Source organism: Oncorhynchus nerka, linkage group LG14, assembly GCF_034236695.1.
Source record: "Oncorhynchus nerka isolate Pitt River linkage group LG14, Oner_Uvic_2.0, whole genome shotgun sequence".
Lineage (NCBI taxonomy): Eukaryota > Metazoa > Chordata > Actinopteri > Salmoniformes > Salmonidae > Oncorhynchus > Oncorhynchus nerka.
In genome coordinates this window covers 13,167,048-13,185,214 of record NC_088409.1, presented here as the reverse complement: position 1 = coordinate 13,185,214, position 18,167 = coordinate 13,167,048, and the positions used below count along the sequence as shown (strand labels likewise).

Here is an 18,167-nt window from a genome sequence, read left to right as displayed (position 1 = left end):
GTATATGGATGTGACTTTCTGACCCTGTAGTAACAGTTAGGCCCCGTACACACTCAGGTTGCACAACTGATTTACCACACGTTGGACACAAAGGTTGTGAATGATACTTTATAAAATTAAACAATGATTTAACTAGGCAAGTCAGTTAAGACTTTTTATTTACAATGACGGCCTCCCCAGCATCCCCTACCCCAGCATCCCCTACCCCAGCCACCCCTACCCCAGCATCCCCTACCCCAGCATCCCCTACCCCAGCCACCCCTACAACAGCATCCCCTACCCCAGCATCCCCTACCCCAGCCTCCCCTACCCCAGAATCCCCTACCCGGCCTCACTTACCCCGGCCTCCCCTTCCCCGGATGATGCATTGTGCGCTGCCCTATGTGACTCCCAATCACGGCCGGTTGTGATACAGTCCAGGGTCTGCAGTGACACCTGTAGCACTGAGATACAGTGCCTTAGACCACTGCGCCACTCGGGAGCCTTAAAATAGAGTAGGCTAATACTGATATTCTTGTGCTATAACAGAGTTCATCTACACAAAATATTTCACACAACCATTGTACAATGTCTCCAAAACACTGTTTGTGCAGAAACACTCTGTTGTATTAAACCAGTTTTACCGAGCGCATTGTGCATTATTAGTTCTACAACTTCAGTGTGTACAGGGTCTTAAAGGAAACATTCCTCATCAAATCAAACTTTATTTGTCACATGCGCCGAATACAAAACAGGTGTAGACTTACAGTGAAATGCTTATTAACAAGCCCTTAACCAACAATGCAGTTCAAGAAATAATTAAGAAAATGTTTATCAAATAAACTAAAGTAAAAAATGATTTAAAAAAGTAACACAATAAAACAAAAATGAGATTATATACAGGGGGTACCGGTTAGTTGAGGTCATTTGTACATGTAGGTAGTGGTAAAGTGACTGTGCATAGATAATAAACAGAGAGTAGCAGCAGTGTACATGTAGGTAGTGGTAAAGTGACTGTGCATAGATAATAAACAGGAAGGAGCAGCAGTGTAATAACAAAGCTGTGCTTCGGTGGCCTGAAGAAAGTGAAAGTGAAAGTGGATGAGTTACTGAGTTATTACATGTAAGACCAGGAGCATTATTCTCTGGTAACTCTAATAACCCTGAGTCTGTGTAGGAAATAGAGGCGTTGTTGGACACTGGAGCAGACAATCTACTTGGACTTTCCAGCGACGCACATTGTTCATACGGACATCCAGGTACTTGTAGGAACTAACGTCTGCGTGGTTGAAGGATGCTATGAGGATGACAACACATCAAACCAGAATATACTTCCCAGTAATGTAGCTCTAACTGCTTCTAGAGAAGTTATTTTCTCATGACATAAAACAGAAGTGAAGAGCAGGAATGTAAGAGTGGAACAGGACAGTTTACCGGTAAGGGGTTAAGTTAAAGAGACTCCTCCTACTAGTATGTAATGAACTCTTAGCTAACGCATTTCAGACATATTCCTATCTCATTCATAACGTATCTCTAAGTCATAAGGACCCAGAGGAAGAAGCAGTGGGAACCAGGTATTGAAGCAGTGTTGCGATCAGAATAAAATACAGCATGCTTTCGATTGTCTTGAATGACCAACCATTTTGACAGAAATGATTTCCTGTCTGTATTCCTGTCTTGTCAAAAGCAATGCTACTCTGTTCTGATCCACTCTTTTCCCAGGGAAATTGAGCCTTGTGTTTGCATTATTGAATGTCTTGCCAATGTTGTATTGATTGAGTGTTCATGTGTTCATCCTAGTTTTGTTTCTTAGACATCTTTGTCATTTGTGTCTTTGTCATCTGCTGCAGCCAGAAACACGATCCACCACCATCATGATTTCCAAGGCCGTAAAATCCATGTTGAAGGAAGTAGATTCTAACGGTAGCCTGATTCCTGTGTCCAGTCTGAACGACAGCTCTGGTAAACTGAATCTCCTCTCACTCATTGTGAAGACCAGGCCCAGATGTGGATGCTTCTGGCAGGAACCCAAATACCAGTCCAGAGGCTTTTCCCTGAGTGATGTGCTGAAACCCGGAGAACCTGAAGACAAACCTTTAAACCCAGGTAAACACCAGAACATTGGACTAGTGTTGGACTAGTAACCGAAAGGTTGCAAGATCGAATCCCCGAGCTGACAAGTTAAAAATCTGTCGTTCTGCCGCTGAACAAGGTAGTTAACCCACTGTTCCTAGGCCGTCATTGAAAATAAGAATTTGTTATTAACTGACTTACCTGGTCAAATACAGGTCAAATTAAAATAAATTTAAAAAAACAACCCCTCTGGCAGGGTTGCCAGGTCTAGAAAATGTTCCCAAACGTTGACTACTCAAAACCCACCCAAAAGGCCTGAAAACTAGTCCAACCTTTATTTCCGTCAGCAATAAACCTTTTTTCCATTGACGTTATCCAACCAAATAGAAGGAATATTGACGAAACTTGTAATGACGTTAGAAGCAAAATTCGGTTTTCATCCAAATAATATTTATTGCAAACTATAACATGATAAAATATAGGAATTTGAATATGTCGCAAGAGAAAATATAATTTGCCCTTATTAAACTCACCAGATAATTTTCCATCAATGGCTGTCGATATTAAACTCAAAGACAGACCATATAAACAATACACGGCAGTACAATAATGACAAGATAAACAATAAACTCTTATAAGACAGGGATCCTATGATTAATCAATAAGCCCCGAGGGGATGTGGTATATGGCCAATATACCACGGCTAAGAGCTGTTCTTAGAAGCACGATGCAACGCCAAGTGCCTGGATACAGCCTTTGGCTGTGGTATATTGGCCATATACCACAAACCCCTAGGTGCCTTATTGCTATTATAAACTGGTTATTATAAACTATTATAAACTGGTTACCAACGTAATTAGAACAGTAAAAATACATATTTTGTCATACCCATGGTACACGGTCTGATATAGCATGGGTCATAATTTCAATCACTGAATTAAATATGAATAATATCTATATGAACTGACTATGCTTGTCAACAACAGCCAGTGTTTGTTTACCTGATTGTTACCATCAATCTAATGCATTCTAACAATTAATGACAATTGCGATAGAGCTTTGATAACTTACAATTGAATAAACTAAACATGGCCATTAATAACTTCATAATAACACTTGGCTATAACAACATTAAACTGAAGTTACAGGCTATTTATTAAATCCGTGTTCCAGCTCCATGTAGGCTACACAAGTGGCACAAATTGATTTGCATTGACTCCAGCAACTCTATTTCAACATATTTATTTTGTCAAATGATATTCTACAGTAGCCAGCAATGGCATATCAATTAATAGGCTAATAGGTCAACGGATGCAAACGTGTCATTCTTCACATTTGTCTGTTTCATTGAGGACTTTTCCCAATCACAGAATCAGCGAGGGAGTTCCAGAACTTCCATTTAGGATTTCCACTAGCACATCCCCGGAAACCCTAGAACTGAGCATGTGTAAAACCCAGTCCACATTAGAAGGGTGTTTAAACCACCTCCACGTGAATTATTCTAATTTGCCCAAAGTGGTTATCCTGTGTTTTGTCACCGGTATTTCTTGATGCGCATCAGTTGTAGCGTGTTAACATGTTTTATTGTAAAATGGTTGGGAAAAATAGGTGACTCCATAATGGCATTCTAAATAGCCTACCTACAACTGGTAAAAAGTTGTCATAAAGTGTGAGTGTGCTGCTTTGTCTCCTCTCACTCATGTGACTCAGCCAATAATGGACTAAGCTGCCTGTAGCAGTTATCTCTCAACCACCCTAATCCAGTGTCTCAACATACACACCCTTCCAGCACTCCCCTAACTCACTCACTCAGCAACAGCCTGCCTCACTGCCTGAGTCAGTTGCAGCAGGTCACAGTGAAATAAATATTATATATATATAGTCGTGGCCAAAAGTTTTAGTCTGTCAGACTGACACAAATATACATTTTCACAAAGTCTGCTGCCTCAGTTTGTATGATGGCAATTTGCATATACTCCAGAATGTTATGAAGAGTGGTCAGATGAATTGCAATTAATTGCAAAGTCCCTCTTTGCCATGCAAATGAACTGAATCCCAAGAAAACATTTCCACTGCATTTCAGCCCTGCCACAAAAGGACCAGCTGACATCATGTCAGTGATTCTCTCGTTAACATAGGTGTGAGAGGACAAGGCTGGAGATCACTCTGTCATGCTGATTGAGTTCGAATAACAGACTAGAAGCTTCAAAAGGAGAGTGGTGCTTGGAATCATTGTTCTTCCTCTGTCAATCATGGTTACCTGCAAGGAAACACGTGCCGTCAGCAAAGAAGCCACTTCTCTCCAGGAAAAACATCAAGGACAGACTGATATTCTGCAAAAGGTACAGGGATTGGACTGCTGAGGACTGGGGTAAAGTCATTTTCTCTGATGAATCCTCTTTCCGATTGTTTGGGGCATCCGGAAAAAAAGCTTGTCCGGATAAGACAAGGTGAGCGCTACCAACAGTCCTGTGTCATGCCAGCAGTAAAGCATCCTGAGACCATTCATGTGTGGGGTTGCTTCTCAGCCAAGGGAGTTGGCTCACTCACAATTTTGCCTAAGAACACAGCCATGAATAAAGAGTGGTACCAACACATCCTCCGAGAGCAACTTCTCCCAACCATCCAGGAACAGTTTGGTGCCTTTTCCAGCATGATGGAGCACCTTGCCATAAGGCAAAAGTGATAACTAAGTGGCTCGGGGGAACAAAACATCGATATTTTGGGTCCATGGCCAGGAAACTCCCCAGACCTTAATCCCATTGAGAACTTGTGGTCAATCCTCAAGAGGCGGATGGACAAACAAAAACCCACAAATTCTGACAAACTCCAAGCATTGATTACGCAAGAATGGGCTGCCATCATTCAGGATGTGGATCAGAAGTTAATTGACAGCATGTCAGGGCGGATTGCAGAGGTCTTGAAAAAGAAGGGTCAACACTGCAAACATTGACTCTTTGCATCAACTTCATGTAATTGTCAATAAAAGCCTTTGACGCTTATGAAAAGCTTGTAATTATACTTCAGTATTCCATAGTAATATCTGACAAAAATATCTAAAGACACTGAAGCAGCAAACTTTGTGAAAATTAATATTTGTGTCATTCTCAAAACTTTTGGACACGACTGTATATATAGTGGAAGTCGGAAGTTTACATACACCTTAGCCAAATACATTTAAACTCGGTTTTTCACAATATCTGACATTTAATCCTAATAAAAATTTAGGATCACCACTTTATTTTAAGTGAAATGTCAGAATAATAGTAGAGAGAATGATTTATTTCAGCTTTTATTTCTTTCATCACGTTCCCAGTGGGTCAGAAGTTTACATACACTCAATTCGTATTTGGTAACATTGCCTTTAAATTGTTTAACTTGGGTCAAACGTTTCGGGTAGCCTTCCACAAGCCTCCCACAATAAATTGGGTGAATTTTGGCCCATTCCTCCTGACAGAGCTGGTGTAACTGAGTCAGGTTTGTAGGCCTCCTTTGCTCGAAACACACAAATGTTCTATAGGATTGAGGTCAGGGCTTTGTGATGCCCATTCCAATACCTTGACTTTATTGTCCTTAAGACATTTTGCCACAACTTTGGAAGTATGCTTGGGGTCATTGTCCATTTGGAAGACCCATTTGCGACCAAGCTTTAACTTCCTGACTGATGTCTTGAGATGTTGCTTCAATATATCCACATAATTTTATTTCCTTCCACATAATGTTATGTCCTATTCCAGTACTTCCTCATATATCATTATTATTGATAACACACATCATCAAAATAATTCACACTTGTCTTCCTATTTCCACATAATGTTATGTCCTCTTCCAGTACTTCCTCATATATCATTATTATTGATAACACACATCATCAAAATAATTCACACTTGTCTTCCTATTTCCTCATAATCTGCAATGGTTTACAACCCCAATAGGGCACACAACTAACCTTCCATTCACACACACTTTTATGGCCAATACAACTCACCCCGTTATAGCTATGTAGGGAACCAACCCCGCCGGGATTTACCCCCTAGAACTCACCCTATGTAGGTTCCAGCCTGTGCGGGCTTACCTTCCGGGACTCACCCTATATTTATAGTAATCACAGGTATTAACCCACTGGGATTTACGATTGACTTTATAGTAATAGCGGGAACCAACCCACTAGGGAGTTACCCCCTAGAACTCACCCTATGTAGGTTCCAGCCTGTGCGGGCTTACCTTCCGGGACTCACCCTATATTTATAGTAATCACAGGTATTAACCCACTGGGATTTACGATTGACTTTATAGTAATAGCGGGAACCAACCCACTAGGGAGTTACCCCCTAGAACTCACCCTTCGTAGGTTCCAGCCTGTGCGGGCTTACCTTTAGGGACTCACCCTATATTTATAGTAATCACAGGTATTAACCCACTGGGATTTACGATTGACTTTATAGTAATAGCGGGAACCAACCCACTAGGAGTTACCCCTAGAACTCACCCTATGTAGGTTCCAGCCTGTGCGGGCTTACCTTCCGGGACTCACCCTATATTTATAGTAATCACAGGTATTAACCCACTGGGATTTACGATTGACTTTATAGTAATAGCGGAAACCAACCCACTAGGGAGTTACCCCCTAGAACTCACACTATGTAGGTTCCAGCCTGTGCGGGCTTACCTTCCGGGACTCACCCTATATTTATAGTAATCACAGGTATTAACCCACTGGGATTTACGATTGACTTTATAGTAATAGCGGGAACCAACCCACTAGGGAGTTACCCCCTAGAACTCACCCTTCGTAGGTTCCAGCCTGTGCGGGCTTACCTTTAGGGACTCACCCTATATTTATAGTAATCACAGGTATTAACCCACTGGGATTTACGATTGACTTTATAGTAATAGCGGGAACCAACCCACTAGGGAGTTACCCCCTAGAACTCACCCTATGTAGGTTCCAGCCTGTGCGGGCTTACCTTCCGGGACTCACCCTATATTTATAGTAATCACAGGTATTAACCCACTGGGATTTACGATTGACTTTATAGTAATAGCGGAAACCAACCCACTAGGGAGTTACCCCCTAGAACTCACCCTATGTAGGTTCCAGCCTGTGCGGGCTTACCTTCCGGGACTCACCCTATATTTATAGTAATCACAGGTATTAACCCACTGGGATTTACGATTGACTTTATAGTAATAGCGGGAACCAACCCACTAGGGAGTTACCCCCTAGGACTTACCCTACAGGTACTAGCCTGTATGAGTTTACCTTCCGGGCCTTACCATTTACTATAAAGCTACAACCGGTCGTTACATAATGGGCTTATGTAATTAAACTCAGGCTCTCCAGGTCCATATCCCATAATTAGTTCAGCCAACGATTCTCATCTCCCCAAGATGTAAAAACTCAGTGGAAACAGAAATAGGAACTAGCCTACCCTGTTTGTTGCCAGCTCTGCTCCACTGATGTGGACTCTTTGGTTTGATGACAAATCATGGTGAACTCTGCTCGCAGCGCCATCTGTTAGGTTCTTACTTTTCAGAGTAAATAACTCACGGACACTAGAGAAGCTTTAATCAAGTTTAATTCTGCCCAAAGGTTCTGTACAGTTGTAATTCAGACAGAAAAACATTTCTCACCATCACAGTTATATAATCCCACTTCTCTCCAATCCTTACATCTTGTGGTTCTACAGGACACGGGTAACAGGATATCAAACCCTTATTACTCCCTTAAGGTGACCTGTCCTCACCTCCTGACCTCAACCCCTCCTTCACCTAATCCACAGATGTCCATCTGTCTTTCCTGTATCAACACGGTGCTCTCGTTCCGTCCCCCAACACATTCCAACGCCATCTGGCTTTCTCTAGAAAACCATTCACTTCTGATATATAACCCAGTCGTCTCTTTCACTCCTCATATTCTATGCTTCTTCTCTAACATGTATTTAATATGTCAATATCTCACCGTAACATGTAACATATGTAATTGCAGGGTACAGTGATAATCAGGTTGTTGTTATAAGGAAGCATGTGTTAGGAAGTCCTCTGCTGGTGACTTCACCATCTCACACCACTCTCAAGCAGCTCGCCCCACTACGCCTCTCCCACACCCGAATCCAAGAGTCAAGGGGTGATGATCTCCAGCTCTCTCTGGAACTTTCCTTAACCTGTCATGATTGGTTGATAAGATCACAGCTTGAGACTTTGACACTGTGTATAGTCTCTTTGTAACAATATGCCATGATAATTTGATGGCCTAATATTGTAATAAAGTTTCTGTTTATTAGTATTTAAGACCTACATTTAATGACAGGTATTTCTAGTCATACAGTCGGTTTTCTAGATGAACACAAAGTTCAAATGTCATAGGCCTATGCATGGCCATTATCTCTCGTCATAATACATACAGTACCCTCTGAAAGAGGTCCTGCCACCTTTTCTTCCTCGGAGCTGGCATGTTGCCACATCGACAGGCCAAACCCCTGTAGTGGCAAATGTCTGCAAGCAGGACATCCACTCTCTTATGGGGCTGTAACCAACAGGATGAATGTATCACACAACCACAAGAACAATTAGCAATACAATGGAAACCTAATGGAAACTAGGCTAATTGTCACGCCCTGACCTTAGAGAGACGTTTTATTTCTCTATTTGGGTTAGGTCAGGGTGTTATTTTGGGTGGGCGTTCTATGTTGTCTATTTCTTTGTTTTGGCCGAGTATGGTTCCCAATCAGAGGCAGCTGTCTATCGTTGTCTCTGATTGGGAATCATACTTACGCAGCCTTTTTCCCACCTGTGTTTTGTGGGTATTTATTTTCTGTTTAGTCTCTGTTACCTGACAGAACTGTTGGCTTTTGTTTTGTTACTTCGTTCGAGTGTTTTTTGATAATAAAATAAATGATGAACACTTTTCACTCTGTGCTTTGGTCCACTCCTTCCGACGACAGGCTCTCGTTCCGTCCCCCAACACATTCCAACGCCATCTGGCTTTCTCTAGAAAACCATTCACTTCTGACATAAAACCCAGTCGTCTCTTTCACTCCTCATATTCTATGACATTTAGCCTACAAGAGTACATGGTGTTAATGGGACATTAGTTGGTATTCAAGCAAGTATGCTAATCAAGCATCATGGCAAATTAGTTAACTTTGGCTATATCATGCTGATATTAATCATGCTGATATATCACCTGACTGATTTGAATTCCCAAACAAATGGGCTAGTCAGCTGCACAACTGAATGCATTCAAGTGAAATGTGTCTGAATGAGAGAGGTGTGGGGGGCTGCCTTAATCAACATCATTGGGACATGAGGAGCAGTTGTTGGGGATTAATTGCCATGCTCAAGACCAGAACGACAGATTTTTCACCTTGTCGGCTCTGGGATTTGAACCAGCAACCTTTCTGATACAGACCCAACACTTTTAACCGCTATGCTACCTGCCGCCCCTCATAGATATATAGGTAATGTGAGCTATGGCTATATACATGATTGGCTTTTGAAACGTAGACATGGCGATGGTGGGTGATTGGACATGGTTGACAGACTAACGTGAGTAAAATAGCGCCACAGCGCCGTGCTCTTCCAACTGAGCGACGCAGGACCAAGACGATGTTTTTCCACTTGGAACCGATAGGTTGCTCAACCTTATTCATGGTTTCTGTGTGTGTGAAGGTGGTGGGATTATGAGGGAATTCAATCAAGGTCAGAATACGTGTAGAGAGAAAAGTGCCAAGAAGTGAAATAAATGAAATGTATGTGCGCATAACTCGGGTCTGAATTCCCCCTTTATGAAAAAATGATGAAAATGATCATGTTGAATTCTAATGTTGAATGTTCCCTCAGATGTGAAGGAGTCTGACTTCGTGGACCACAGTGGGACATTTGCTGACAAGAAAGAGATGAACTCAGAAGGAAATGTGGAGGGATTGGCGGCTGATTTAAAACTTAACTTGGGCTTAAAATGCTTCAACGAACAAGAGTCGTCCTTTGGCAGACTGAAGAAAGAGGAGGTGGAAGTGAAGGAGTTGGTTAACTACTCGAAAGACAAGTGAGTTCCCCTATACTGTACATACACTGAGTGTACAAAACATTAAGAAAACCTGCTCTTTCCATGACAGACTGACCAGGTGAATCTGGGTTGCAATTAGTAACATGTCACACGAATAGTAATTCGTAACATATCATATGAAATGAATGATGAACATCCACAAATGAATACATACGAAACGTAACATATTACACTAAATGGAGAGAGATAGATTTAAGTTTACTTCAATCCCTGAGTCCAGGTTGGTATGTTAACTACAATCATACGGTTCACCTGCCCAAGGAGTCCAGGTTGGTATGTTAACTACAATCATACGGTTCACCTGCCCAAGGAGTCCAGGTTGGTATGTTAACTACAATCATACGGTTCACCTGCCCAAGGAGTCCAGGTTGGTATGTTAACTACAATCATACGGTTCACCTGCCCAAGGAGTCAAGGTTGGTATGTTAACTACAATCATACGGTTCACCTGCCCAAGGAGTCCAGGTTGGTATGTTAACTACAATCATACGGTTCACCTGCCCAAGGAGTCCAGGTTGGTATGTTAACTACAATCATACGGTTCACCTGCCCAAGGAGTCCAGGTTGGTATGTTAACTACAATCATACGGTTCACCTGCCCAAGGAGTCCAGGTTGGTATGTTAACTACAATCATACGGTTCACCTGCCCAAGGAGTCCAGGTTGGTATGTTAACTACAATCATACGGTTCACCTGCCCATGGAGTCAATATTTAGACCCAAGGCCAGCAGGCAAAATGGGTTGCAATGCGGTCATGCTGGCATCTAATCTGACATCATGGTCAGGTTGTATACTGGTTGTAAAAAGGGCGTTTTCTGGTTGAAGTTCTGTCAGATGACAAAGAAACTGTACTGATGGAACTGTACTGATTTAGCAACTTCCTCATACTTAGAATACAGCTTAGAATCCTCACTGCTATCACAATCAGCATAACACTAAAGAATGGCAGGGTCTAGATTCATACTTAGAATACAGCTTAGAATCCTCACTGCTATCACAATCAGCATAACACTAAAGAATGGCATGGTCGAGATTCATACTTAGAATACAGCTTAGAATCCTCACTGCTATCACAATCAGCATAACACTAAAGAATGGCAGGGTCTAGATTCATACTTAGAATACAGCTTAGAATCCTCACTGCTATCACAATCAGCATAACACTAAAGAATGGCATGGTCGAGATTCATACTTAGAATACAGCTTAGAATCCTCACTGCTATCACAATCAGCATAACACTAAAGAATGGCAGGGTCTAGATTCATACTTAGAATACAGCTTAGAATCCTCACTGCTATCACAATCAGCATAACACTAAAGAATCACAGGGTCTCGATTCATACTTAGAATACAGCTTAGAATCCTCACTGCTTTCACAATCAGCATAACACTAAAGAATCGCAGGGTCTAGATTCAATCCGGACCATGGAAGGTCATTTACACCTGAGACGACATGTACAGTATGCAGCGTTTATGTCCAAATCTAAAGGTCATTAACCTTTTAAAAAATAGTTTACTAAAGAGATATGATTAAGTATTTAGCTCACAATGTAATTTCCCTTCATTTAAATTGAGTAACAGCAAATACACGTTTTATTTAGACACACACCAAATGATCAATAAAATCCTCAAATGTCTGACATACTGTACTTAAAGGGTGTGATTAGCTAGTATAACAGTTTGCCACTTGAGAGAATGCTTAATGTCCTTTTTATATTATTTTAATGAGTGATTTACAAGGTGGGAACACTAATGACATGAAACTTAGGGACACATTATATTTGTTAAAAAAAGTATTTTAAAAGCCTTTGTTTTTATTGATCTATACAATATATCAAATACTTTTATTTACTTTCTATCATTCAAAATAATAGATCGATGTCTCTAAATCCCTGAAACATGTCGCTACAACTCTACACATCACTACTGGGACAAACCTATTTGCTTTCCTTAAGTTCATTAAACAATACATTAAAATAATGTTTTGCAATGTAAAGGACTTACATTATGTTTTCACATTGATAAACAGTTCAATATCAACTAAAACTATTTGTCATTTTAGGGCTGTACTCAATCCAGATCACGGAAATTCAGCTTTACAGTGTGATTGAAATGCATGATGATTATTTCCTGGTAAACGCTGCATATGTCGGATCAAACGGAAATGACTTTTACATTTCTTTTGCGTAATCCATAACGCTTCAGTGTTACAGGTTGAAGAGAGCCTTGAAAGGGTTTTTCATGGTTGTAACGGCGAGGGATGTAAAAGACATAGCAGTTCAAGAATAACCCTCTAGTAAGAAGCATAACTAGTACCTTTAAATTATATTTGCTTGCCCACTCTATATTTTGTATAACATCATTTATTTGGGTCCCTCCTTCAGACGCCTGGACATGACCCACCCTGTGATCAAGCAGACCGGGAGAAGCCCAGGGCAATATTAGGGGTGTTGACGGAGAGGATTATGACATCACAACCTTGCCCGGTCACAAACAAAGTCCGGAAGCGTGGCAATGCAGGAGCCAACATGAGCGCCTGCGTGGCCCTGAGCGTGAAGGTAGTAGGAAAGATTACTAGGCGTTCTACTGAAGTGAATTATGTTTTTATCATATTTTCATGAGTGGAAAACGGGCACCAAACGTCTCTGACTGATTTGACATTTCCTCCACAGGCCTCTATGAAGCAGAGCGGCAGTACTCAGACAGATAGTGATGTGTCACTGAAGATTCCTGAATATACTGTTGTGGCCTTCAGTCTGATTGAACTCAAGGTCAAACGCAATGGACAGTTTGGTGAGGAAGTGTATGGTTTGTCAATGTCCCAGGTATAGCTGCATGGTTAATAAATACCATGGTAAAGTACACAGCCAGTGTCTATGTTCCTCAGTGTATTTATTATATCCACTGTATTTAGTATGGCCACTGTATTTAGTACAGCCACTGTATTTAGTATAGCCACTGTATCTGTCTGTGTGTTACTGTGTATGGTTTATCAATGTCCCAGGTATAGCTGCATGGTAAAGTACACAGCCAGCATCTATGTTCCTCAGAGTATTTATTATATCCACTGTATTTAGTATGGCCACTGTATTTAGTACAGCCACTGTATTTAGTACAGCCACTGTATTTAGTACAGCCACTGTATTTAGTACGGCCACTGTATTTAGTACAGCCACTGTATTTAGTATAGCCACTGTATTTAGTACAGCCACTGTATTTAGTACAGCCACTGTATTTAGTATATCCACTGTATTTAGTATATCCACTGTATTTAGTATGGCCACTGTATTTATTATATCCACTGTATTTAGTATAGCCACTGTATTTAGTACAGCCACTGTATTTAGTATATCCACTGTATTTAGTATGGCCACTGTATTTAGTACAGCCACTGTATTTATTATATCCACTGTATTTAGTATAGCCACTGTATTTAGTACAGCCACTGTATTTATTATATCCACTGTATTTAGTATAGCCACTGTATTTAGTATAGCCACTGTATTGAGTATATCCACTGTATTTAGTATATCCACTGTATTTAGTACAGCCACTGTATTTAGTATAGCCACTGTATTTAGTACAGCCACTGTATTTAGTACAGCCACTGTATTTAGTATATCCACTGTATTTAGTATGGCCACTGTATTTATTATATCCACTGTATTTAGTATATCCACTGTATTTAGTATGGCCACTGTATTTAGTACAGCCACTGTATTTATTATATCCACTGTATTTAGTATAGCCACTGTATTTATTATATCCACTGTATTTAGTATAGCCACTGTATTTAGTATAGCCACTGTATTGAGTATATCCACTGTATTTAGTATATCCACTGTATTTAGTACAGCCACTGTATTTAGTATAGCCACTGTATTTAGCATATACACTGTATTTAGTACAGCCACTGTATTTAGTATAGCCACTGTATTTAGTATAGCCACTGTATTTAGTACAGCCACTGTATTTAGTACAGCCACTGTATCTGTCTGTGTGTTACTGGTTATGACTGTCTGCTCTTGTCCACAGAGCTGTGCCTCTTCTCCAACAATGGGGGCTTTGAAAAGGTTAGGTCAAATTACGAGATTGAAGAGGATGGATTTATGGACCTGGTAGGCGACTTTGATGCCAACAGCCCCTTAAATCTGAACAAAGGTAATAATGCCAGTGGAGGGTAATGTCTCCTGTTTAGTGGTCAACATGTAGTCTACTGAATGGAACGTCTGGTCAACATGTAGTCTACTGAATGGAACATCTGGTCAACATGTAATGTAGTCTACTGAATGGAACGTCTGGTCAACATGTAGTCTACTGAATGGAACATCTGGTCAACATGTAATGTAGTCTACTGAATGGAACGTTTGGTCAACATGTAATGTAGTCTACTGAATGGAACGTTTGGTCAACATGTAATGTAGTGTACTGAATGGAATGTCTGGTCAACATGTAATGTAGTCTACTGAATGGAACATCTGGTCAACATGTAATGTAGTCTACTGAATGGAATGTCTGGTCAACATGTAATGTAGTCTACTGAATGGAATGTCTGGTCAACATGTAATGTAGTCTACTGAATGGAACGTCTGGTCAACATGTAATGTAGTCTACTGAATGGAACATCTGGTCAACATGTAATGTAGTCTACTGAATGGAATGTCTGGTCAACATGTAATGTAGTCTACTGAATGGAATGTCTGGTCAACATGTAATGTAGTCTACTGAATGGAACGTCTGGTCAACATGTAATATAGTGTACTGAATGGAATGTCTGGTCAACATGTAATGTAGTCTACTGAATGGAACGTTTGGTCAACATGTAATGTAGTCTACTGAATGGAATGTCTGGTCAACATGTAATATAGTGTACTGAATGGAATGTCTGGTCAACATGTAATGTAGTCTACTGAATGGAACGTCTGGTCAACATGTAATGTAGTCTACTGAATGGAATGTCTGGTCAACATGTAATGTAGTCTACTGAATGGAACGTTTGGTCAACATGTAATGTAGTCTACTGAATTGAACATCTGGTCAACATGTAATGTAGTCTACTGAATGGAATGTCTGGTCAACATGTAATGTAGTCTACTGAATGGAACGTTTGGTCAACATGTAATGTAGTCTACTGAATGGAACGTCTGGTCAACATGTAATGTAGTGTACTGAATGGAACGTTTGGTCAACATGTAGTCTACTGAATAGAACGTCTTGTCAACATGTAATGTAGTCTACTGAATGGAACACCTGGTCAACATGTAATGTAGTCTACTGAATGGAACACCTGGTCAACATGTAATGTAGTCTACTGAATGGAACGTTTGGTCAACATGTAATGTAGTCTACTGAATGGAACACCTGGTCAACATGTAATGTAGTCTACTGAATGGAACGTCTGGTCAACATGTAGTCTACTGAATGGAATGTCTGGTCAAAATGTAATGTAGTCTACTGAATGGAATGTCTGGTCAACATGTAATGTAGTCTACTGAATGGAATGTCTGGTCAAAATGTAATGTAGTCTACTGAATGGAACGTCTGGTCAACATGTAGTCTACTGAATGGAATGTCTGGTCAAAATGTAATGTAGTCTACTGAATGGAACACCTGGTGAACATGTAATGTAGTCTACTGAATGGAACGTCTGGTCAACATGTAGTCTACTGAATGGAATGTCTGGTCAACATGTAATGTAGTCTACTGAATGGAATGTCTGGTCAACATGTAATGTAGTCTACTGAATGGAATGTCTGGTCAACATGTAATGTAGTCTACTGAATGGAATGTCTGGTCAACATGTAATGTAGTCTACTGAATGGAACGTCTGGTCAACATGTAATGTAGTCTACTGAATGGAATGTTCAATATTTAAGTTGTTCTTTTTGATTAGTAATTATGAAGTTACCACACTTTTGGTATATAAAAAAAACCCATTGATCAATATTTTACAAAGTAATACGTTCTGTTCTGTCTGTTGTTTGTGTGTTGACAGAACTGGAGAAACTGAGGGGTCATTTCCAGCTGCTGTCAGTCCTGCCAGCAGACACACGTTCCTCTCTGCTCCAGCTCCTCAAGACAACCATGGAGGACAGAAAGGCAATCAGTGTGCTGGAGAGTGTGGTGAGTGAGACATACAGAAACAGGGCACACACACACACACACACACACACACACACACACACACCTAATAGCAGGGATGAATATCATTCTCTCTCATCACAGCTGGATCAGATGTGTGATGGTGAGACTCCTGACCTGGGTGTCCTGGAAGAGTCTGAGAGGGAAACAGTCCAGGCCATACTGGATCTTGTAGACCAATGTGTTGGGAAGGATGAGGACGTGATCAGATCCTCACTTCTCAGTGCCGTCCACCTCATTGTCAGTGCCATGGACGGTGAGATAGAGAGCAGTTTTCACAGGATTCTCCAGTTATTATTTGATCAGTTCCTGGGAAACTAGGTTCACTACTGTGGTTTTATGTGTGTATATTTATTTATTCAGGAATGACAGATGAGGGTCTCTCTGTGTTGGGATCCTGTTGCAGTCCTCCAGACTTACAGGCCCTGCAGATCCTGGTGAGTTCACACCTGCTTGATTGAGCCTCTAGTCCTATATGACCTTTTAGAAAAGAGTGCATGTAAGCTTATTCCTGTGCTGCTGGTCCTCCAGGTGCAGCATGTGGCAGCAGGGAGTGGGGAGACCTCTCTCTGAGAGATGCAGGTCTGGCTGTTCTGACTGAGGAGGAGCTGTATCAGAGGACAGAGAGTCTCTTTGGTCACTCTGAAGTTACACTGAAGAGAAAGGAGGACACACTGAGGACAGAGATGAAGGACCAGCCTGGATACCTTCCTCTAGTCTTGAGTATCACTGTGAATGGCCTGGCCTCTTTAGGAAAGATTTAGCTGAATAGAAACATTCCTTGTGCTACAAAGTGGATATATAAACTGCACCGCCAGGGATGAATTTCAGAAATGTCACATTTTATAACGTATTGTTGACGATTGCAAAGATACTTAGAGCAGGAGTAAAAAGTATAAAAAACAAGATAATGCACACGAAGAAAAATGTATAAAACAATATGTGGTATAGCTGGTATATTAGCGTCCATGTGTTCCTAATGTTATGGTTTCAGATGGTGTTACAGGAATTAAATTCCTCTGTTTTAATAACCAATTAAAATTAATCACTCTGTCAATTCATAAGAGGTTGTAAGACCCTTATTGGTATAAAATGGACAGAGACCAGCCTTTGAAATCAACCAGCTGTGTTTATTCTCGTGAGTACTGCTCATTACACATTTTACCACAGGTTATAAACTGAAAATGACATCAGCGTTTTCTAAATGTTCTGTCTCTTCTTGACACTGGTAGAAAGGCTCTATAGTTCTCAAGCCTTTCCCCTCCTCGCCTAGAGCCAAGGTCAGCCAGTGTAGATAAGCATTCTAGCCAGTCTGGCGATATAGTTCATTCATTTCTACCAAGGAACAGACAGTCATTGTTCTAATTCTTGATTATATTTACACACATTATATTCAGTACTATGATTAAAAAGAAAATTCATACATATACAGCAACATAATAGTATTCTGATTAATACATATGCAGTAACATAATAGTATTCTGATTAGTCAGTCCTGATTGTAATGTATACATAATTAGTCATGGGGCGGCAGGGTAGCCTAGTGGTTAGAGCGTTGGACTAGTAGCCGGAAGGTTGCAAGTTCAAACACCCGAGCTGACAAGGTACAAATCTGTCGTTCTGCCCCTGAATAGGCAGTTAACACACTGTTCCTAGGCCGTCATTGAAAATAAGAATTAGTTCTTAACTGACTTGCCTAGTTAAATAAAGGTAAAATAAAAATAAAATAAAAAATTGATAAAAATCTCAACTTCAGGTCCACATTTGATCAAGTTGTTGTCATATAAATCAATACATAAATTCCAACTACTGTACATTAATTAATGACACATTCCTACGTCATACTTCTGTGATAATGGCTTTCATCAAAACACAGTTGTATTTACTTCTGCCAGATGGCTTTAA

At 40.6% G+C, this 18,167-nt stretch overlaps 1 pseudogene; it reads left to right on the top strand.

Moving 5' to 3' along the window:
• Positions 1 to 1,016: 1,016 nt before the first annotated feature.
• On the top strand, positions 1,017 to 17,455 carry LOC135575138 (gasdermin-E-like; annotated as a pseudogene).
• The last annotated feature ends 712 nt before the right edge of the window (positions 17,456 to 18,167 follow it).